General features: G+C 43.0%; 1 protein-coding gene across 3 annotated transcripts in view; it reads right to left on the bottom strand.

Annotated features, from left to right (window-relative positions):
• Nucleotides 1-24,930, bottom strand: part of fut8b (fucosyltransferase 8b (alpha (1,6) fucosyltransferase)) — a 76,456-nt gene that overhangs the window by 38,809 nt on the left and 12,717 nt on the right. The window contains exon 2 of one of the 3 annotated variants that reach the window (XM_020097720.2): nucleotides 19,905-20,114. The exons of the other annotated variants lie outside the window; for them this stretch is intronic. The gene's annotated coding sequence lies outside the window, so the exon portion shown is untranslated. The remainder of the gene's footprint in view (nucleotides 1-19,904; nucleotides 20,115-24,930) is intronic. 3 annotated transcript variants of the gene reach the window in all.

Here is a 24,930-nt window from a genome sequence, read left to right as displayed (position 1 = left end):
TATGATGTCACAAAACTTTAAGTACCAGTAAGAATGATAACAGCTCAACAAGTCATCTCACCCAAATGGGTGATAAAAAATTAACAGGAGTGGAGCTGTCAGTCAAACCCAATTTATCAACACCAGCATAGTCCTAATGGTCTACCTGGGACACTGCCAAAACTAAGAATGCGAAAACTTGCTGTACACGTAACTATAACACTGTCATACAAAATAGGGCCGTGCAATACAGCATTTCGTGCTACAATAAAAAAACGTTTTTTACTCCATTGTGCTGTGAATCAAATCTTTATCATTTTGTCATTTGGATGGTACTTTGTGTTGTTCCACACAACCTGGATGCAGGCAGGAAATTTGCATGAAGGTATCACAAATGCAAAAAAGGAGGAGAGTGAATGTGACACAAAACCCAAAACAGCTCATTTTGGACAGAAGGACTCTGGAAAGTCTTACATGGTCTGAAATGGGTCCTGGGCGGATCAGGGAAATCTTTATCAGTTTCTCTAACATTGCATTTTCACAAATTCCCCAGGATATAATTCATGGATCTTGATGAATAACATACATATGTAGAGGACTGATATATATGAATGTGTGCAATTTGGGGCAGCTTGATTCAATTCAAGGGAACTGTGCTCTGAGTGCTTTTCTAATCTGGATATGAAATTACCTCCACCTGGATACAAGGTTTTAGTCATATTTCACAGCTCTGCACTACAGGTCATGGAGCTTCAAATAAACAATGAGTTAACACTCACAAGCTACAAATCCTGAAGGATGACTAGTTGACACTGCTTTTCTATGACATCCAGTCGATGGATTCAGAAAACGAGTGAAGGGAGGTTTTACTGTTCATTTTCAATATGCCTTTCAGCCTAGCCTTGGTTGTGATAAAGTCGCTAAGAAGCAGGGAAACACATTCACGGCTCCTCATTCAACAGCTTGAGATTGCTGCGTTGTAACTAAAAGAATGAGGAGACATCTATTGAGCCCTGTGTCAGCAGAACTTGGTCTTATTAAAGAGAATATGATACTTGACAACAATTTATTCCACTGATAATGATTTGGCAGTGTAATATTCCACCAGAGATACGGTAACCAGGGAGTCGAACACTGATTTTTGCATTTTCTTGAAAACCCTCACATCTGCCCTTGGGTTGCCATGAACAGAGGGCTACATACTTAATAGAAATTATAATAATGTCAAAGTTCCCTACTGTGGCACAATCATAGTTGGACTATGTGACAGATATGCTGACAGGAGATCTTAGAGAAATTGTTCATATAGTACCTCTCTTTTTTATTCCCCTTTCTTCCAAGTAAAGTGGAAATATGATTGCCAGTCCTAAGCTACTCAAGACAAAATGAAATACGTGACTGCTTCCTTCTGAATGTGCAGTCCTCTCGTACTTTATGGATGGAGGGAATAAGTGGGCCGATGCAGTTCAGAAATAGAACCTCTCATCTGCACCCTACACACTCCCCAAATCTTCCCCCTCAACCATCACTCATCATCTTTGCCCTTCACTGTGCCCTTCATGGCTCGGATGGTATAGAGGCTGACATGGTACAGGTGGAACTACGGGGCTGCCTGTCAGCGCTGCCACAAAATGCCCCTGTGCTGCAGCAGCATGCAGAAACCCGAGGCATCAGCAGAGATGACCTCTCTTCAGTGCTCAACGTGACTCAGGCCGCAGCAAAGGTCACATGTCAGCGGACTCCGGTCTCCAGGCGGGAAGCACTGCGATGAGGTCCACCACTGAAGGACAGCTCCTATTATACTAACATGACCATTACAGGTTGAGGACAACTGGAGGGGAGCCCTAAGGTGTATATGTAACGTGGTGACACAGATATGATGTGTTAGTGTGCGTGTCTGGAAACAAACAGAGTAGGTCAGGGACAAACACAATGCCGATGAGAAAAAAACAAAATAGAAAAGGTGTTTACACATCTGTAGTTACAATGTTATCTAGTTGACAAATTAAGCTGAATGTGACCTATGACTTACAGCAGATGATGTTTTGGAAAAAATGAAATGTTCAATGCTCTTCAAGGGGCAACAACTGCCACTGGAATTTTTTAACCCCAACTCTTCCTGAGAAACGTGATGCCTTATTTAAAGCCCTAAAGCCACACTCGTTTTAACCTGATGGCTGCCTGCTGTGGTAACAGTTTCCAAAAAATGGTCACTGAGCAGCTTGGCTCGTTATTTTCTCAGCTGGTCTGGAGGTTCAATCCAGTGACCTTTCAGCCGCTAGCCTAGTTCCCAAGGGATGGACCACACTGGTATCAGGGACATAAGGGTTGAACACATTTCAACACTTCTGGAGACAAAAAATAAAAATCAGGAGATGTCGCTTAAAAACTGATCAAAATGTATTTATTCCACAAAAAAGCTGCAACGTGGGAAAACAACACAGATGCGTCAGGGAGGAGGATCGTGTCCTGAAATGTTTGTTTCCTGCCATTTTCAACAAAAACATCACGATTAAATTTTGAGTGTGACTCCGTGATTTTTTCAATATGAATACCAGCAAACATCTGACTCACTCAGCAGCAGAGTGCTCCATCTCCCAGCGCTCTCTTTTCGCTTCTCAGCTGGCTGAGAGCCGAGATGCAGAGACACCCTTCGCTTTTCGAGCCGCTCCGGTGTTTTATACACAGACACACACACACACAGATGTACAGCCTCACACACATACAGGAGAGCAGTGAATATTTCATGAGCTGCTGTTTACTTCACAACATTTCCAAGCTGAATGTGCAGCAGTCCATTATCTTGGGCTAAATGGCAGAGAGGAATCCTGGTGTGGGGAGAGAAGAAGAGAAGGATGCAGAATGATGGCTAGCCAGGAGAGTAAAATGCATGACGTAAAAATTGCTTCATACTTATTGCAGAAAATTTACATACTTTTTGTGGCTATGAATTTTTGATCCATTCAATTATCTAAAGCACTTAACCTTTAAGGGTGGGGGGGCATTAGCAACTCTAAACTGCATGTCTTTGAAAGAAGCTAGATTATCCACAGAAAACATGTTAAGATCATGGGAGAACTCAGAACTGAGGAAATGCAAACTCTGCATTATTGGCACAGAAAAGCATTTTTTTAAAACAGCATTCAGGCCACCATACAAATATTTGTCAGCTTCTTTCAAACAGAGTCTTGTTCTCAAAGAGTGACACACTTTCATCATCTGGCACCGACCGTCTGAGCAGTTCTCCCTCTTGAGCACTGAAGCCAGCCCACCTCATCGCAACTTTGGGATTAAGTCTCGCAGAAGTGGCTAAAGGTCTCAGAGACGTTCCAGCCATGCCACCGCTGAGCCCGCGGTAGCTTGGCATTCGGTATCAAAGCGGAGCACACAGCCTTTCCTTCAAGGTTATCTCTGTGGAGAATTCGCTGACAGCAGGATGCACACGCAATCACATGTGCACGCACACACCCACGCACACTATTTGGCTTTGCTTCTGTGTGTGTGTGTGGGGGGGGGGTGGTTTGTTTGTGCTGATGGTTTATGCAAACAGGTTTTTAATTGCGATGGAGGAACATGTGATTAGCAGTAAAAACACACCAATCATTCCTCTGTTTTATTACTTTTTATGCCCAAATAAAAAAGTAGGCCTGTGAAGGAACCCAACCCAATGTATCAACTGACAAGTTAAAGTCCAACACAGAGTTTAGATGTGGTCAAGGACGCCATTGTAAACTCAATGTATCAGTGAGGGTCATTGATAATGACTGGAAAAGAGCAAGAGCCAGTGTCACTCAAGCAGCTGCATGTATCCTGCCTGGAGCATAAAGGACATTAAGTGTCAAAGTGTGTGTGTGAGTGTGAGAAAGTAAGAGTGTTAATTTAGGCATAGGACAGTTGTGAGGAAATCCTGAAATTAAGCATCATTACAAATTTACTCTATGCAAAGCAGAGTTGATAAATTTAATTCCTCTGAGAAAGCAGTAAAGAAACTTGTCGATCTTTATTCATAAGAAACCGAAAAAAGTAAACCACGTTGCTTAAGCTATATAACTGCTCAGATACGCACACACTTCCTGTCTGTTCCATTTTCTCTTCCTCATAATGAGTCCCGATGACGGCTGACCTTTCACGGCCGGGGGTGCCCGGGACGAGCTAGAGAGGTGGAGGCAGTGGGGGAGGGAGGGTGTCGTGGGGCTTGTGGTGACCTCATACAGAGGGTGCCAACATTCATTCAGTCACTTAAAAGTGGCCTAATGAGCGTGTGAATACACACAAGAAAAAGAGAGACTGAAAAGCAGGAACAGTAGAAGTATAAATCAGTCGGCAGAGAGGGAGAGGAGGATGAATATGAGGACAGGGAGCGAGAGCAGCTACTGTTACACTGTGCTAAATTGTGTGATTTTTATCTTCTGAATATGCGGTGATGCATAATGCGATACGCCCAGATCCACTGAATATGGATTTCGCTCGGATTACAATCAGACCTTTGAAAGACGACTTGGAAGTGGTCAGGCTCACATTTTGATAACAGTTCTATGTAATTTGGCTGCAGTCCACAATGAGGGAAAGAGGGAAAAGGGTGCTTTAATATTAGTGTGATAGTGTAACAGGCATTTCCAGGTTAAACATCAGATGCGCGGCTGTGTTAACCAGTGATCAAATATCATGAATCATACTGAAATGGACTGTAACCACAGTCTGGCAGGAAGGTAAAGAGAGGGAAATCAGAAATGGCACCACATTGAGAACAAACAGAGAAAGAATGTGCCAAAGCCTGCGGTAAACGGGACACGAAAACACAGAGGAGGACAGTGAGAAAAATTGTCCTGATCTCCTGTTGCTGTCCTCCATAAAACCCAGGATTGAGGAAAACACAAGTGTTCGGTTATCCCACGAGCAATAAGTTACCTTTCCAACACAATAAGCAGTGTACCATACTCCTGAACACTACCTACCTCACTCATCTTCTGCAGCAGAATTTACAGTCAGCACTTAAGTCCCATTATATCCTGGCTAAGGGCAAAAGCCCTCTCCAAGGCCAAGGATTAAATGATACAGCAATGACTATGGAAGGGTAAAGATGGAGAGGAGAGCTGAGGCAGAAGAGAACTAGGCAGCAGGACTGAAAACACAGAAGAGAAAGGGGACAAGAATGCCCAGACAGAAAAAGCTCCAAGAAAAAAATAGTCATTGAAGGAAAGAGGAAAAAAACCAGGGAGGTGGTAATCAGAAGAAAGATGGCGGCTGTAGACGCAGAGACAGAGGGAGAGCATGAAGAGTGTCCCCCCCCCCCAAGGGGCTCGAGTCCTGACTAATACAAAGGAGTTCTATAAACAGCAATAACACACAGCTCCCACCGATTCATCGTTCTCTGCTACATTACCTTCTCTCTCATCTTCAACCTTTAGCTCTTTTGCTCTGTGACCTTAAAACCCCAGACTGCCAAAACACGTCAGCATTAACAAGTGACAAATTTATTCATCCTCTGCTGGGCCTCAAAATCGTGCCTTTTCCAAGACAAGGGAGGAAGAAAAAAATCTGGCAGCTTGATTGCGAGATAACTTCCTGAGCATTTGTTCAAACAATTGCCTTCAACTTGGGAAAAAAAAAGCATCATTCCAAACATTTTCAAATGTCATCCATTCTACGATGGCTCCGTCCCTGCATTAATGTGTTTTAAAGACATTTCTGCAGAAGTCTGGATATCCCCTCTGATGGTGAAGTCACTACCTCTCAGCTGTGGTCTTCTCTTGCTTTAACTTCACCCCCATGCTTGTTCTTCCTTTTGAGTTCCCTCCAGGTGCTCTCGCACTCCAAAGACATGCATGCAAGATGAAATGAAACCCTGAAATTGCCCACAGCTGCGTGCACTGGCCTGTCTGTATTGGCCTTGTGATGGACTGGCGACTGGCATGAATAAATGTTGAAGCGGACTACGAAATTAATAATTGACAAGTTGAGATGGGTGTTTTTGTGCCGCGCTCCCGCCTGACTGCATCTGTGCGGGTGCGCCGCTGTCCTTCTATCAACTCTCTGCTCGACTCCCTATTGCTTGATTTTGGTTGCTGGCTTCCTCTTAACTCCATTTCCTCTTTCTCATCTTTGCAGATTTTTGTTTGAGCTTGACATTTAAACCCAAACCCACTGGGACCTGCCTAGAATAGACTTGAGTAAGCTTGCACTGAATTTTCCATATAATTGCTTTGCTTTGGGTCAGGATTGTTTGAAAATGTTAAAATACACTTTACCTCACTTGATGATGAGACATTACTTAGCAATGATGGGAGTAGACAGATATTGCTGGATTTTGGGATGGCTTGTGCCCAATTTTCAAAGTAATGATCTTAGTTTTTAAGCTTTGCTTTACACCACTCTGTCCTTTTTCTTCCATCTTTCTTCAAAAGCCTTGCCTCTTCTCTGTCCCTCCACAGAAGCATTCTGCATGCGTCACAACACAAGCCATATTGACAGAGCTCCTCGTCGCAGTCAGGTTGTGTTTTCTGCTCTGGGTCCATACTTGTTTGTTCGCCTGACTTCTCCTCTGTCTCCTCCACTCTGGCTCTACATCTGACACTGTGTGTGTCTGCTGAGCCCATCAGCTTCCACTTGAATACCCCTTCAGCTTGATTTGACCTGTTTACCAGTCTTTTGTAGTTAATTTCTAATGTATAGTTAATGTTTGAAACATATAGATGTGTCAGAGTTCCATGTGTGGACCTTCATTTGGAAGGAGATACAGCACTGCAGCAATGGCTAACATGATTTTATTTAAGCGTTTCAACAAGAGTTTATTCTGGTGTTGTGGGAAAACAATCCTGTCATAAAGAATGAAGTGATTCTGCTTCGCTGGAGATGCTGTTCACATTCACTGCACTCGGCCTTGACTCGCTTGACTTGGATATACCATAGGTTGTTAGCGTAATGAAACTGACAATTACAGGCTACAGTGGCTTTTCATAACCAGAGGCTTTTTTTAGTGCAGTCATTCGGGCTTGGCCTTAAATGGTACAACTCTGCATTCCTCTGGAGTACTAGAGAGACAAGAATCACTGAAGAAAAAAAAACAACCTCACCTCGAGAGGATGAAATTTCCGAAATGCGATTAAAGATAAATCCTGGCACACTGTTTTCCCTGACCCCCAATTAAAGGATCCTGAGAAAACAGCCTCCTCTCCACACAACCTGCCACTAAACAGGACCTGTTGCTCAAATCACATTAACTAACAGCAGATGAAAGAACTCAATACACAATGCCGGGCAGTGCTATCGCTGAGCTGATGCAATCACATGTACAAACACAATCCCACCTTTTACTGCTCCGTCTCTCACAGAAGAATATAGAGAAATAAATATCACACATCACCTCAAATGGGAATATTGCTTAATACTCCCACTTTCTATCCTGTGCAGGCGCCACTGAGGCCTTATTAGGACTCAGTCAAGCCAGAGCAGAGGTTTACACAATGTGACTTTGTAAACGCTTAAAGTGAAGAGAGAGACTAAACACTTCAACTGCTGGCAGAACATTGTGATCCAACGGGGAGCAGCTGCATCCTTGATTCAATAACACACCAAACAACACAGTGCCTGCCCCCCGCCCTTCCAGTTACAAGGATTAGTCGAAAGACAACCTGTGGGGACAGTGACTGTAGCTTTCCTTCACTGCGCCCTAGGACGATATGTGTCGGCCATGTTGTACGGATCAGATATGATAGTGCTGTTATATGTGTAATGTTGTCTTACACAATGGTGCTGACACCAGTCTAGACAGCACAGGGAAGTCCATCAATCTTCCTTCCTTCGATTGTTCCTTATTCAGTTCCCCTGTGCAATAATTTGGGCTTTCACCCCCTCACTTGCTCGCAGCCTCTATTCTCTAAGTGTGCACCCAGCTACTGTGCACAGCTGTCATGTGTCTGGTGAAAGCGGTGTGACTGACAGTCATTGTTCGAGATTGAATATGCATTTCTCCCTCCAGGACTGATGCATGCCAAATGAAGGACATTCCCCTGATTGATGGCATCTATTTATAATGGACCTCTCTCTATTTTTGCTCCCATTTTAAACTTTCTCTCTATTTTTGCTGTCTGCCATGGTGACCTTTAACAGGCCCAAAACAAGTTTTCACAACTGGGTGAACAAAGGAAGCTGAACGTGAAGACCAAAACCAGTCACAGGAAATATCTTTCAGTTCCCTCAACTTTCCAATGAGGGGTGAAATATTTTGGTCTTTTTTTTTTCAGAAATTATGCATGGGCACTGGGACAGAAGGGGAGGAGTGCTCCTGTGCACCAAGGTTAGATCACAAACATAATCAATAATGCACAACCTATTGTGTTTCGGCACTGCACTCAGCTCAGCTCCATTCAAGTAAGTTCGTAGTGCCTAACAGACTGGGGCCATTGTCAACAGTCAACAGTCCAGTAGAAAGATGGAACATTAAGGTGAAAAGGGGGTGATGGCCTGAGCAGATGAGAGAGAACGTGGGTGGACTTGGCAGGAGAACGAGGCACAGAGGGAGAGCTTGTTTGCCATTTCTGCAGATGATGTTTGTACGTCTCCACACAACATTGAACTTGAGATGCAATCCACCAGAAGGGATGGTCGATGGTGATGTTGACAATTATAAATAGAAAAAGACAGCCATGTTCTCTAGTGTACTGACACTACAATAAATACTTACTGATGTGAACTACTGAAATGAAACCTTGCATTTGCCTCTTCTTCTTTCCGAGCCCTCTTGACCACTACCTCATACAAAGCCTATCGATACTGGTCAAGCCGAGCAATGAAATGCTTCCCCGTTGGCTAATCTGCCCCTCAGGCAGCATCGATGGCTTCATCTTCAACTCAGCAAACCAAAATTCGGGCGTGTAAAAAAAAAAGGCAATCAAAAGCGATCATCCAGATTCTCTCCCTCATACAGATCATTGTTTATGGGCCCTTTGAGTGCATTAAACTGCATATTAGTATCCATACAACATCCATATCCACAAATTCATCACCATATGGCAGACACAAGAGTTATAACCATTGCTCTTCATGAATGCCATGAAATGGGCATGTTGACAAACAGGCAATTCCATGTTATTGCTGCTATATTACCTTGTTACACAGGCTGCTTGTGCGTCCGCCTCTGAATTATTGATCTGCTCATGTAATGAAAACACAATTAACAGACACCATAATATTTCGCTGCCACTGCACACAGGATATGAGTGTGTGTATAGATCTCTTATCATTGATAACCATGGACCATCTGGAACCACTAAAGCATGAGCTCATAGAAAAAACTCAGCTATGAAATACATTTGCTTGAAATACAAGTATGGGGGTTTGTAACTTGAGATGAAAGTTTGTCTCATTTGATCTTTAGCTAACATGCTCCAATTCTAACAACCTGAAATTCTAATCACATCCCTACAAAAACATGATCCTGGTGAACCACACAAACCTGAACATTTTGAACGCATTAATCTTAGCAATGCTCAGCTAGCATTGATATAGCATGAAGGGTGCTAACTTGACCCCATGTGCTTGAGTGTGTCAGTAATGGTCTAGTTCAGTCTTGGTCTGTCCCCAGGCAAAAATCTCCTTTCCCCCTACGCTCCCTTCTTGCCTCCTCAGTCTGTCGAATCTGATCCTCCCAGTGTGTCCTCCGTGGTGTCTGCTTCTGTTCCCCTTCCTGTCAGTGAGTTGAGGGCCAGCAGAGGGGAACGGGCTGCCAGCGCCTTGGCCTGGTTGCCTGGCTCCCCACCGCCTAGTCATTACTGCTGGCTAACAAGCAGAGAGCAAGGGACGTCTGCGGCTGCTCTTCCCCTTAACTAACAAAGAGAGAGACCTCACGGGTAACAGTGGCAGAGGCAGCAGCAGCAGCGGCAGCACAGAGGCACAGGCTCCTGCTGGACCCATAATGGTGCTTTCTCATTATATGCTGTCTACTGGAAACAAGATGTACACGCTGGGCTACAGGTCCTTTCAACTAGGTATTGTACGACTATGGGAGGAAATGGAGGAAAACTATGTATACAACCTGTCACATGCGAGTGCTTTGAATTATCTTTACATAGTTTGTGTGTGTTGCATACACGTGTTCTCTGTCATCTTTATGTACGCTCAGCTGGATGTTTATGCTCTGCCTTAATGTCATCTTATATTTTTGGTGCCAGGGATGTCAGACTAAATTCCTCGAGGAGGGGGACAAGAAATGAGTCTGACTTGATTTGATTTGGGTGGCTTCGCCAGACCCAGGGGTGACACTGGAAGGGGGGGGGGTGACTGGACTTAGAGAGTCTGAGTGTACTCAAGCATACAAGGAAACCAACATGCAGGCGCACAAGCTCACAAAGCAAATCATTCCAAACATACACACAGATGGCTCACTGAGTATTCTTTAAGATCAACACACTCATGGTGTTTGCAGCATTTCCCACTTGATCTCAATGACGTGGGGACAGAGGTATGTGCAATGTTTGTTAATGACTTCTAAACTACTCTTAAATCCTCAGTCCACCAGAGAGAAGTTTTCATTAATTTCTATCTGGGTGTCCACATCGAAGAGGGCTGTACTTTTGCAGCACTATTGTTGACATTTAATTTAGTCAGCTCAATATATTATCTTTCCTCGGGCAGGAAAGTCCCTCACTCTATTATAAGCTAATGAGACTGGTGTTACTTAACTGGCTCAGGGAAATTTAGTGGACTATTACACTCCAAACATACTGTGCAACAAACATACATTACAGTTGGTTATCTTTACAGCATTGCGTATAGGCTATGGTTCAAACATCACCATCACTGTGTTGATAAGGGGCAGCTGTTTCTACGCAAGAGGTGAAAAAAAACATGAGATGAATAAAGTCTAATGCAACTCAGTGCAACAGTCCTGTAATATATATATATATATATAATATATAGTACTTTGGTGAAGGCTATAATATATTTTTGTTGACACTGTGTCAGAAAGGTGTTAACTCAACCCTATGGTAATTTCCAAGGCTGCAGTTTGCTGTTGTGCTGTCAGTGTTTCCATTATTTTTCAGTATAACAGAAAAATCTTTGTGTTGTATTGCAGTATGCTGTTGGATGTTATTTCTTTTCCACAGGAAAATAAAAGAAGCACCGTACATTACAACCAACTGTGACCTCAAAATTGACTGCACAGTTGGATCAGCATCTCTCTGACACAGTCTCTAAAAGAATAAAACACCATAAGCTTCACAAAAGGTACAGTGGCATTCATTGCGGGGCTATTGCACACTGTTGCACTGCAGTTTAAAAGTATTAATGTACTCATATTCCAACCCCTGCATCTTGCATCATACGTGCAGTGTTTTATGACCATTTTAGTTCAGTAAGTCTTTTACTGCTTGGCAGCTTTAAATCTTGCGTGTAAAAAAAACAGCCATCGCTGCTGCTGCCTACAATCACAAAAGTTGACATAAAAAGCAGATCCAATTTCCTCCACTTGCATGAGTATTAGATTTTGCCAGTGTGATGACTGAAAACTTACGAACATAAAAGTCTCTTGAGAAATAATATAAGACTGTTTCTACCTAAAAACCACCAATACAAAGATATTCATTTAGAAATGATTTTCTTACATCACTTTGTTTTAACTATAAGTATAAATTATGCATTTTCTCTGCCGCTGCAACCATCATAGCATGTAACTAACTGCATTCATACAGTGCTTTCTTCCATTATTTGAAAGTGCTTTATGATGTGTCTCTCATTCACCTGTTCACACAACCCAATGGCAGCAAGCTACGAATAATAGTGATGTCGGGTTCAGTCTCTTGGCCCAAAGACGCTTGGACAGGATGAGCTGGGGATCAAACAGCTGATGATTGGTGGATGACCTGACCTTTATGTGCAAAGTTGCCAAATAAAGCTTGAACATCTTTGTTTGAAAAACACCAGGCATGAATACAAGTTAACGACATCACGGAAGCCAAAATAAATATAGAACCAATTAATTTACCCGGACCAGCTGCCCAGTTCAAATGATTATGAGTAGAACTGCAGAGTCTGCAAACAGCTTTAACCGACTGGTTCCTTCAGGAGCTCATACACAGATGATGCTCAGTGGACACCAGTTATCTCCTCACAATACAGGCATACCATGCCTCCCCTCACTAATATATACTCAGGTCATGTGGTTGATCTTTGACAAGTTATACACCCTCAGTAATGGGTCTCCGGGGGTGGGGGTGGGGAAGTCAAGTCAAGTCTATGCTGCTCTGGACAGTTGTAAACTGGCTGGCTCCTCCTCTGGAACTGCCGCAACCTCACCCCCCCACCCCCCCTTACCCTACACTGCAATGAAGCAAAGTGACACTGTTGCCAAGGTTACTCAGGTGTGGGAGACAGCAGCCATTTGATTGTTCAGATGAGGTGATTGGTTATCTGCATACATGATTGGTTTGAGGCTGTGTCCCAGTGGTATGGGCAGCTATGGGTCGATGGACATACGGGAATTGCACATGTGCAGGTTTGAGTCTGTGTGTGTATTTGTTGGTGTATGTGGTCTAAGCTGAGGAGAGGTTGGTGAAGCTTAGCCGAGTCTGTGGAATGTAAACTAGCCAATGCAGCACTCCTCCCTGGCCTCAGTCAGGGAATTCCACAAGGATATGGAGGGGACAGCTAGTGGGGGGGAAAGTAATGTCCTGGGGAGGGGTTCTGGGATTATGTAGAAACTGTGTTCTTCTTTTAAAAGCCTGTTAGACTCAAGCCTCCTTTTGGGTGGCATCCTCCCTCACCCTCTTCTTCTCTTTTGATAAACTCCAAAGCTCAGGGAAGTAGGCAGGTATGATTTAACACTGGAGATACTTGATCATAGTCAGTATATTAAAGCAGTTCAATTACACCGTGTTCAATTTTTGAAACATGACTCGAGACATCGGACATTATAATTGGCCAACAAAAGTGTTTTACGGCATTTTAAATGTGAAATAACAGCGTGAGCCTGATATGTACCATACATTTTTCTCTTTCTCTTTCTCTTTCGACAGAGTTCTGTTAATTTGCATATGCAGCGCTACAAGTGGACCTTTTAATGCTTACTGTGCAGTCGTCAATTATTTTGCTGATATTCTCTCTCTACGCTCTCTGTTCGGCAGAACACATCCTCAGCTGAGGGCACACACACATTAATATGGAGCATTTAAAGGCAGGCCTGACACTGACAGGGGAACGTTTCTCTATCATCACGCTGGTATTGATTTGAAGCAGAGGTGGGTCATAAATGTACACTCATGGTAAATCACAAGTTGGTAATCTAAACATTTTTTTTCAATGAAAAATGAATATAATAAAGTAGCTGAGTAGACATACTGTAAATAAGTAGTCTGCTGATTGGACGGCAGCCAGCGCTTATGGAAAGCTCTGCCCACCAGGGATCCATCATGTTGCTCAGTGTGTCTCCCACCTCCCCCCATACAGCCCTGCTTCCACCACAAAGTGCCGCCGTCCCCGTTAAACTGTCTGCCTAGCACCCACCTTGCGTTCCAGTTGCCACGGAGATTTGTTTACCCTGTTTCTATTTTCAGGCGTGCCGATAAATTGGGTTTGAACATAGGCGAGCAGTCACTTACCACGCACCATCATTTCACAGCAATTGGATACCTGTGCCTCACACATCTGCAGCTATCTCCCTAGATGATTGCCCAAGGGAAGGTTCAGCACTTTAATCTAATCTGATGACAAATGATTCGATTAGCTTGGCCACTGATTAACCTCTCCCTCTGTGCTTTGTGCAACTATCGCTGAGCAACTCTCATTTCATCCTCCCCCCCATCACTGGATGTGTCTCTACAAATGTCAGCATTGGCTGCATGTGTCATTGACTTGATGCATTGTGTTGTGCTGTGTGTGTAACGGTGGCGCCGCTGCACCCATGGCTCACCAGCCATCTGCATCCTACTGAGGTACACATGATGATGACGGCTGAGTCACCCATTAGCCCAAATTAGAGCCATCCTTTCACCATTCACTACAGGGCCTCTGGCAATGCCATGCAGTCAAAGCCATTACAGAAAACACGCACTAAACTGATTTTTCTCTACAAATACCATTAGCTGCTGCCCCAAGATTATAAATATCCAAACTACCAATCTGACGAAGAAAATGTTCTTGGATGGGGAATCGTGTTAAGAAAATCCTGCATCAATGCCACGGCCGTGTCACTGGTTGCCAGAGGGCAGAGAGACGTGGGTAATGGCTACGAAAACTCCAAACAGATTAAAAAAACAGCAGTGGTGAGAGAGGATGAAGATGGACAGTTGCAGTTGCTTCTGGTTCTCTGTTAAAGATGCATGATAATGTTTTGCAGAGCAATCAAACATTTTACATCACTGTTAAAAATCACTGTTATCACAATGAGAAAGCGTAAGGGGAAAAGATGGATTTGAAAGTTTAGAGGTTTGAATGAGTGCACTCTAAAATGGCTGCAATAATGGTGGGCCACGCTGTTAAAATGGCCTTGGCTTGGTAAACAACTGTCCAGCATGTGGGCCAATTTTTTGAAACAACATAGCCACTTCAGGGCTGGGGAAATTGCCATTTTGTCCATACAGTCCATTTCAATCCACTCATGTTTCCGTTTTGCCACAAACGCCCGGACTCACCCGCCTCTTTCAACATCTCTTATACTTGAGGGTTCCTGTCGAATGCCAACAACTGTTGCCTAGCAACTAAATATTCACCCTGCAGAAATCAGCAAGATTATTATTTCGTCCACATTCTTCACATTTCTGTGTGAAAAAGATATCTTTGTGATTTCAAGTTTACAAATCCCAGTAGTGCACATGCAGTGGTAGCTGGCTCTCAAAAAATGAAATGCACAATCCCTCCCTGTGACATCCACAGAAGTAAACGGTTGCACAACGGTTAGACTCCATAGCAGATAAGTAAATTAGTACAGTTTTAATAACCGCTAAAATGTACTGGTGGTTAGCACCACATAGCAGCTGCTGTGTGGATTAGGTAAAACTACCTTACATTATAATGAGGTTCTGGACTTGCAGGGTTATTTTTTATTGACCTGTGAGATGAACAAACCAGACTGAATCCAGGTTTTCTTTCCTGCTGTAAGTAGTAGTAGTAGTTAGTAACTCATTATTTGTGTTTCATTTATGATGCTTTACAATATCTTTTTCCTGTTTGGTAGTTTGTCCTAACTCTTGTTGAGGGTTAAGGACAGGGGATGTCGCACATTAAAAAGACATATGAGATAATTATGTGATTTGTGAATATGGGCTATACGAATAAAATTAGATCAAATTAAAATAAATTTGAAACAGCCTAGACAGGTCTCATATTCCTTCATTAGGCATCTGGATTTTTGAAATTTTTGAATGATGAAATAAGGTTTAAAATAATATTTCACCCGTCATGGGACATTCCCTTTCAAATGTTCAAGTTTCTTCCACACTGAGTGTTTGCCTGTGGCTGGGTGGCAGTGAGGTCTGAACTCTGGACTCTCAGTAATATGGCTATTTATTCAAGACAACAAAGGCCCTCTGATAAATGCTGTTGGGTGGGGACTGGCAATGCACACAGTCAGCATTGTAGTAATGCACCATTTCCATTACGAATCTGTGTCGCTGCAGAATGCGTCTCATACCACAGGCAGTAATATTGCCAATTTATTTGTGAAAATGCAATGTTCCGCTGACTGTTAACTCCAGGCTCTTCTAAGAAAAAACAGTAACACTTTGATGCCTCATGTTTCACTCTTGTGAACAGCATGTCTGTGTCACACAATCATGTGTGTGCTAATGACCGAAAATGAAAAACAGACAACTAAAGGGAGCCTGCACTATTTTAAAAATAATTAATGATGTTCTTCTGAGACCTAAATGAGTCTGCTTATCAGATGTAGGCTCTATGGATGGCTGCTTATTAGGATCATGTCATATTCAATCTCGTGAAAAAAATGACAGAGAAACGAGAGAGTGTGATGGAGCTGAAAAGCAGACTGGGATGAAAAGAAGGGTGTCGCAAGTTCATGTCAGGCCTCTCAGAGATGTTCTTATCATCACTTTCTGGACCTGGAGGCGAGCCGTCCATCAGAGACACTGCTTCTGCTCCACAGCTCCTGGACAGATGTGGAGATCTGCAAACCTTCAACACTAAGGATGTGAAAACTATTTATCCAACACGTCCACACTGATCTCTGGCTGTCACTAAGCCCCCACCTTGGGCTTTCATGCTTATGCAAATATTTATCTGAATTCACACTTGACTTAATTTGACAAAAGCAACCCAGTCTTGGAAGGCTTTGGATGCAAAATGGTAATTACTCCTGAACCAAGCTGGAATAATGAACCCGTTAGATTGCTCAGCCTCCTGGAATTCATTACCACGCTCGATGCCGCACTCCTGACAGAGCAAAACCTGATCTGTTTTCATTCCCGACTGCTCACAGGGACACACGCTGAGGGGAGCTCCAAACCAGTCAGGTTGGTTTGCGACAAATCCAGCCGCCACTCTAAGCTACTCATACGCACACAGCGGATGCACATGCATCAGCTTATCTAATGAGACCGATTGGCCTCATCCCTGTTACCGTCCGTCTCATATGGTCACACACAGACACTTAAGGGAAAAGCATGATCCATGCAAATCAGAGGAAGGCAGAGCAAAGGAGAAATTACGAGAGCATTTCAAGCAGGACCTGATGAAGGCTCTTACTAACAACGTCACTAATTAGTCGACTGAAAACCTTTTCTTTTTTGTTAAAGAGAGCAAAGACTATTACTTTTGAAACCTTTCAAATATAAGTGCTCTCAAGGGAACATCCACTTGCCTTTAAAGGAGAATTCCGCTGTTATTTAACATTTTCTGTCCATGAGAAATAACATGTTAAATCTTTTCCACACGTGCACCATGATTTAGGATATTTTCCAAAACTACTTGTGCCAAATCTCTTCATGTCTTTTTCAAAACGTCAAATAAAACAATGCTGGAGAATTTCAGTGATCCATTTTGTTAAAATGCATCACTTGCATCGACTCGAAAATTGTGAAATAAACTCAGTGTGTCATATTATAAATGTGCTAATTTGAGAAGTGTTGGAGAGCTGAAATGAGACAGGAAGAAGGGTCTCGGTTCCTCTTTCTGCTTAAGATTATGTCTTCCCTTTTAGCCAACAGACAAAAACAGATTTGCTTTCACAGACTACAGTAAAGTAAAACTTGATTGTGCATGATTATGTCTAGAAATAGCCACTAAACGAGGTGTTAAACTCTGATATTTATGCAGAATTTATTGCTATGATAGAAGTAAGTAGGTAGCATGCATCTCTTGTCAAGAGAATGCCCTGAGAGAATGATCAAACACTGTGAACTGGCCTTAAAAGCTGTGAATACCTGTATCCAGCAGACTGCCCATAAAGCACCCTGCGCACTCGTGCTCCGCTTTACACAGTCTCGTTTTCTCACCAGCTGGGTCAAGGACAGATCAGGGGCGACATGCCTGCAGTCAGCATTTGTCCTTTTCATCTGAGGGAAACGCTCGCAGCCACTCTGCCTGTTTGTCCAGCGTTTTCAGTCAATCAGACCACCAAACAGGCTTACAGTCAATGCACACACACTGCTGATTACATTTCAGATGGGTATTTGGGGAAGTAAACATTTGAATGACAGTACAAACAGACACAGTAGTGTGACAGACACCTCTCTGTGCCTTGCCAAGTCTGACACACAGCAGCAAGTGTAGATTCACGATCACATTCTGCCACAATGGAGCTTTGCCAGTTCCTTCTACTAACGGATATGTATGCAGTATTGGTTGCCTGTAATGTTTGCAATTTATGACAATAACCTAAACGTAAAAATTCTACCGTTGCCCTCGCTGCAGCTCTCTGAATACAAGCGTTGGCTAAACGCCTGAAATCTACAAAATATAACACAGCTTTTTACCCATATAATTCAGCACCTGGAAGTGAGAACGCTTTATTATGGTTGCAGTGTATGTGGTGACAGCTCAAGAGATTTTCGGGATTGAAGCTTTTAATGGAAACAGCTGGGCCGCAATGTGGGTTAATGTAATGGCTTTGCATGTTGAACAGGAGTGGTGCTAAGCTCAGGCTATCAGAGTCATCGACGGAGCAGACCCACCGCTGGATCTCTCACACATTCAGTTTCGCTGCCGCCATATCTCCAGCTTTCTCTTTTCACTCCCCTCTAAGCACCTATCAATTGAGGCAGTGAAGCCATCAGTACCCACGCTTTAGCTCGCCTGTCTCATTCATTTGATAGCAGTTTGTGTGTGTGTGTGAGCAAGAGAGCGCTCATGTTTGAGGGTGCTTCTGTGTGGAGCCCCTTGACTGGACCCTACAGCAGAGGCAGGAACATTAATGAACACTGCCTGTCACAGTCTCAGGCCTCTTTGCAGATCTCTCAACCGTCACTCTGGGCGACGGATCAACGTGGCCAATCTAAATGGGCTCTCTCGCACTTTCCTCTCCCTGCGGCCAGCTCTGCCGGCTCGGGATCACCAAGATCAGTGGAGGCATCTAATCCAGGCTCCTCTCCCTTTAGTGTTTGCTACAGCTAGCCTGGTGTTGTTCAAGTCAAAGTCAAGACCAAAGACGGATCAGTCTGTGGAATATGGGAAAACATCTGGGGGAGTTTATACTTCAAAAACGGCAAAGTAACAGTTAAGGTTGAGTAAAAAAAAGAAAAAAAAGAAAGGTTTTCCATTTATCAGCTGTAAAAATTTACTTCATGTCAACTTCGAAAAAAATCTGCATTAATATTTATATACTTCCACAATTACACTGAATGATTGGGGGGAAAAAATCAAATACTAGAGATGTAACAATCATCCTTGAAAGTCAGTTTTTAATGCCCCGGCAGTCATTGGTGCGTGGCATTGCCTATTTTAAAATCACCAAATGTGCGGGATGAGTTTGGTTCTCAGGCAGAACAAGTTGGATCAGTGCTTCCATACACTAGAGATGAAATGGCCCCATTTTAAATACTTCCTCAAATAAATGATGTCCTGATGAATGCAGAAACAAACAGTTTCTGTAAATAGATGCAGTACATACATTTTTATTTTGCACTGTTTTTCCAACTAATTTTGTGTCGCAATTTGTACTTAGAAGTTGACTCAGAGACTATAGAGAACTGAAATTCGACATTTTAAAGTTTAGGTTTGACAAATGTCCTCTATTCTCGGGGTCTGTTTGGAGTCTTTGGAACAACAGCACACACACAAGGAGCATCCAGCCACATAATGTTGCCCTGTTTAACATCGTTCCACACCCATTAGGAAAGAGCGCTGATTATGAATATGCAAGGTAACTGTGGAAGCAGGCTTTTGTCCTTAGTCCCATGTTTTATTTAATGAGCCTGGAGTTGGGTCGACTTGATTTGCATGTGCTTGTTATAGAATCACACGGTGCCAGTGCTCATTCCCACACACTCCCCAATATAGGAACATTTTGATTCCATTTTTCGCTTGGCTTGTCTTGGCTTGTTTACGCGAGCAGAAGGACCATGACTCAATTTTCCACCAAGGAGGATGCCGGGGCTTTCATTTGTGTGCATTTTTTGCATAAAGGACGGAGGTTCTGCTGTTCGAAGTGAGTGGCGCATGTGAGCGTATGGACGTGTGTGATGTGAGGTGTGTCGTTTGAAGCGGAGTGTGTGGGGAAACGGTGGCTCCCCTGTGAGGGAAAGCTCTGAGGAGAATAGTGCTGATGTGGTCCCTTGTTCCGACAACAGCCAGAGAATATCAAGTGAGAAGACGGCAGGATATATACGAACTACATGAAAGAACTAAAAATCCTCAGCCGGCTAGAACACGTCTTTGATAACACAAAAAAGACAATGATATAAAACTTCCTCACCTCTCTTCTAATATAGACACGGCATCAAATTAATATGCCTCATCTCAAAGTTAGCAATTCATACCTCCCGGTCAGAAATAAGTCCCACTTTGATGATGTCAGTTCTTTTGAGGAGTGAGGGACAGGTCAGCGCGTAGCGTCACGGACATCAGAGGCCCTTAGCGCTGCGGCGAGATGTCAGCCCAGCTCGCGCCATTGCTTTGTGATGAGGCCTGGACTGATGCACTGGGGGGCCAAACGTGACAAGGCAAGCAGAAACGGGGATGATTCAACCCTGCAGTAAGGATGGAGGCAGGCGGGGAGAGACAGAAACGCAAGAGGGGGGAGGGGACACAGGGAGAACACATGGCAGGGAGAAGATTGAAAGGGAGGGGAGCAGCAAGAAGAGGAGGAGAGGGCAACAGGAGAGATGATCGTGATAAGGACAACAAATGTGGAGTTTATATATACAGTGTCGAGGAACTCACAGGGGAGGTGAGTGAATGAATGTATTAATAGAGAACAGCATGGAGTGACTGAAGCACGTTAATGAAAAGGGGCGCTGCTGGGCACAAAGAGTGAATGGGAATACGTCTTTTGAATAGCAAAACCTCACAGCAATCATGACTAAAGAGTGTGACGGCGGGTACAAGAATTAAAAGATGAACAAGTGGCCTGAAAAAATGGGAATCAGTCACAAGTCAAAAGAGATGAACCCAGAAGTGGTCCAGCTGAGGATAAACACCCCACCCCCCCACACCTCCCCACCCTCCCACTCCCTCAGCACATGCCGTCCAATCTGCTCCAGTGTGGCGGTGCTGCGCTGGAGCACAAGAAGAAAACAAATGTGTGGTTCTCCTGCAGAACTCCCCGAGCAACTCTGAGCTGCCGCATGAATGTGAAACAGGGCATTGCAGAAGAACAGCGCACATCCACTGCAAACTTTCACTGAATAATTTAATGACCTGTGCTTTAAAAAAATAAAAGTCTGGGTTTTCTATTTTCTTTTTCGCCGACTGATCCAAAGCATTAGCGATTCAATCAATAGATGGAGTGTGAAAGCTTTTTCATTTGCTCTTTTAGAACAATTAAGTGTGTGGTACTGTTGGTCCTTCCTCGCCTTGTCTCAAACAAGGTTAAATTTATACATAATTATACGTCATTAGAGATACTATTGCCAGCTGTGAGGAAAAGTTTGATTAATCAATTAATCAGTCAACAATATAATAATCACTACCTCCTCTAATAATGTATATTTGATATTCGCTCAGCTCATTTAAAAGAAAAAATTGAGCTTTGCAATTATGATGCTTTGTGCTTTTTAAATGTGATGATGCTGGATATCCTTGACTTTTATGTCACCAGTATAATCCTTGGCTATTTATGATTTTAGGATGATCTATTTTATCGTTTTATTTTCACTGCTCGTGTTCCATTGTTTTATCTACTTGTCTGGTGTAATTTCTTCCTTGTAAAGCACCTTGTAACATTGTTCACACAAGTGCTATATAAATTAAGTTTATTATAACAATTATAACAGTCTTATCTATAATCACTGCAACATTAATGCTAATAAGGAACTTTGTACAATGCGTCTTTCACTTCATTTGCAATTGCGTACTTTGTAACAGGGAGCAGGGGGGTGTGGGCTGGGATGGAAGGACAAGTGTCATGTGGGGAAAAGGTGGGGTGCTGACGCTGTGGCCATCTGGAGGGCTGGTGGGAGCCGATGAACTAATGGAGAGAGCAGACTGTCACCTCATACACAAACCTGATCACTGTGTGTGCCTGTCTGCGTGTGCATGGAGACAGAGACGAGGAACATTCTGGGTATAAAGACTACACACATCTCTATAAATCTGTCAGCCACCGGTGTTCCTACAGCAAACCACAGCACAGGGAAACTGCCTGAGAAACAAAGAAAGCGTGAGGGACAGTGACAGATGGAGACAAAATGAGACATCATAAATGTGTCACATCGTATTGACAGGGGCGTCACTAAACACAACTCCTGCTCCTTTTATATTAATCACATCACCTGAGCCTTTTGTGTTCACATGCCTTAAGATGAATGACAAATATGATGAGAGAATAATGCCGCAGGAATGGATGTGAAAATAAAATTGGATCAATGCTTCACATATTAAAAAGGAAATCAAGTATAGGGGGTGTTTAACCTACTACTCCTTAACTTCACTTCTTGACTTGACTCTAAAACCAATGGCAAACTTACTTTAAAAATTAATTTCAGCCGTCTCTGGACAGAGGAAGCCTTTGAGTTGGGGTTAGTCAAGGGAAACAAAGCCTTGAATTGGCAGAAGACTCCACAGTGTGGACCGGCAGACAGGCTGGCTCGACCAGGCAAATCCTTTGCAAACAGGGCTCCACAGTTTGCCAGAGTGCAAAACATCAGAGGTACGCTGACCGACAGTATCTGTAACAGCTGATGAGGCAACTCAGTTCTCACACTCAGCATAAGGAGATGATTTTTACTGTCTTAAATACCAGAATCAAATATCTTAATCATACAGTATGTTTAATATGATGATCTTATTATGAGGATCATTTTTTTCCCCTGTTCGATTTATGAAATTTTACAAATTTGTGAAAAATGCCATTTTGAGACTAAGGTAGCATTTGTCCAAAATTCAAAACAACAAAGATAGTATTTGAAGGCAGTGACTAATAATCACTTAAATGATCATTCTTGCCTTCTTTAATAGTGTTGTTGATATAATATTGGAATATAGTGAAAGATCATCATTGTACTATCAAATAAATCAAAGAAAACAATACACTGTTTTGTGACGAAAAGGTTAATCATTTCACCTTTTCCAGTTTCCATTGTTACGTTTACCTCTATTCCTGGACTACCACTGGCACATAAACAAACGAAAACACTTCAGGCAAATTTGACTTTGCTGATATTACACCACTGCCTTGAGTCTGGTTAGAGCAGGTCTGACACAGTCTGGGTCTGCTGCTTCTTGCAGCGTGGTCCGCAGTGTAGTCATACACAGTGAGGCCCGTTGGCTATAGAACCACTCTCTTTGCCTCCAATCTAATGCAGTATATGTTGTTTGTTTGCTGGATCTGTGCTAGCCAGCAGCTTTACCCTGACGCAGCCAAGCATAGCCTGAACTGGACACACACTCTGTCAACGGCAGTAAGCAAGCATAGTGCTGCACTGCCAGAAATACAGAGCAACAAATCTGTACCTTTCACACAATGGGAGGGTGAGGAGGGGGGGTATCTAGCAACAGTATATGATAGAATTTGATAAACAGCGAGGGTCAGACGGCAGGTCAGCACTCCGTTAAGTTATTCTGACAGTTCTGATCCATTGCACACAAAACTGGGACGAGGCATTGGGCGTCACCTAAGATGAGTAGGGGGGAAAAAAACGCAAGAAAAAAGAAAAAACTGGCAGGAAGCATAAAACAAACAGAGACAGTCTTTACTGCAGAAGATGAGAGGAGATAAGAGACATCAGAGGGAGAGTCTGCTTTATCACAGTGCAACAAGAAACCAGGAGGAGAAATGCACTCCCTCCAGGGAGAGGGGAGGAGAAGGGATGGGCAATGTGGAGGGAGACTGCTAAAACTGCATTATGAATCATGCATTGCTGTGTTAAAGTAAAATTAAACAATTTGACTGATATATTTGTAATGACAAACACGTTTGTGTGTGTGTGTGTGTGTGTGTGTGTGTGTGTGTGGATTCTGTTGGATTAGGTAGGAAACCTTGGTTTAAAAAAATGTCATTATTGTAATAACCATCAAAACCGTCTGCGCTTTTAAATACTGTCGGACATCAAGCACATTTAGCAGTCTCCCATATGTAGGAGCATCAGTGAAAACATGGTGGAAGGCAGTGACAGAGCTCTGGATATTTTTCATCCTTGATAAAATGACTAACACTTAACTGTGGTGTATTTTTTACTTTATGTGGATGCTGGGGGAAAACATGATCGAAGATGGTCAACGTGTCTGTAGAGCGTTCAGACAGAAAATCACTGTAAATGGGGGAAACACTTAAAATGCAACTGAATTCATTTTTTAGCTCATTGCATGATGTGGAGCATTCGCAACAGGGAAATTCTCCTGGTTTGTCCATCTACCTTGTTAAAAGTGTGTAAATAAGATGAACTGAAGCTTTCTGTGTGTGCATCACGTTCTGAAAATAAATGAACCAACCAACATATTTTGTTCATTTAAAATCAGTCATTGAATCATTTAGTGTTCCAGCAACAACAATTGGGGAAGTCAGAGATTCAATAAGATGAACTGAGGCTGATGTTTTAATTAACAGTTCAGTTATCAGGCAGCTAACGATTTGGTAAATGTAAAGGGTTAATAACCCAGCAAGCAAGATCAATCATCTGATTGTTATTTTAAGCTAAAGAAAGTCCCAGCAGACACATGCACATGTGTTTGTACAGTATGTTCTATGTGAGCGAGCATGTGTGTGCTGTGACAGTGAAGAGCATAAAGCAGCAGCCGTTACTGAGATGTGTTTTCCATGAGAACATTTATGTGAAAAAGACAAACTGACCTAGTATCAGCTCTGAGCTGCATATGTTAGGAGTTTTTTCTGTAAGCTGTTGATCCTGATGTTTGGCAGTCTGTCGTGTTCACAAAGTAGCCGTTAGCAGCTTTTTGAGTGTAGGTCAACTGTCTAAAATAAAGCACTCTCCAGTCACTATAACAGACAAAAGACTACGTAGGACGAAAACAAATGTTGTGGCTGTTATTAGAATCCAACCAGTATATCAGTCGGCTGATCAACTCTACCAGTAATAGCCGCATTGTTATCTGCGTTTACTTTGTAGATGATCGTTGTTTTCTGATTCAATTTTTACTCCCATTCATATCATTGATCTGGCTCTAGTCTTTATATCATAAGGATTTGCCACTAAAGGTCATTGTTTCAAGATAAAGTACAGTGGATTTATTCAGATTAAGTGTGTGCATGAATTTGAGGGCATGCGTGTGGGCACAAGCCCAATGAGGCAGAAAGGGTGCCAGTAGCCTTTGAGGAAGGAGCATGTGTCCAGCATCCACCACTGTTGTGCTGGGTCACAGATGTCACCTGCTCCGGCAGGCTGCCTC

Source organism: Paralichthys olivaceus, chromosome 19 (assembly GCF_024713975.1).
Source record: "Paralichthys olivaceus isolate ysfri-2021 chromosome 19, ASM2471397v2, whole genome shotgun sequence".
NCBI lineage: Eukaryota > Metazoa > Chordata > Actinopteri > Pleuronectiformes > Paralichthyidae > Paralichthys > Paralichthys olivaceus.
This window is presented reverse-complemented; position numbering and strand designations above follow the sequence as displayed.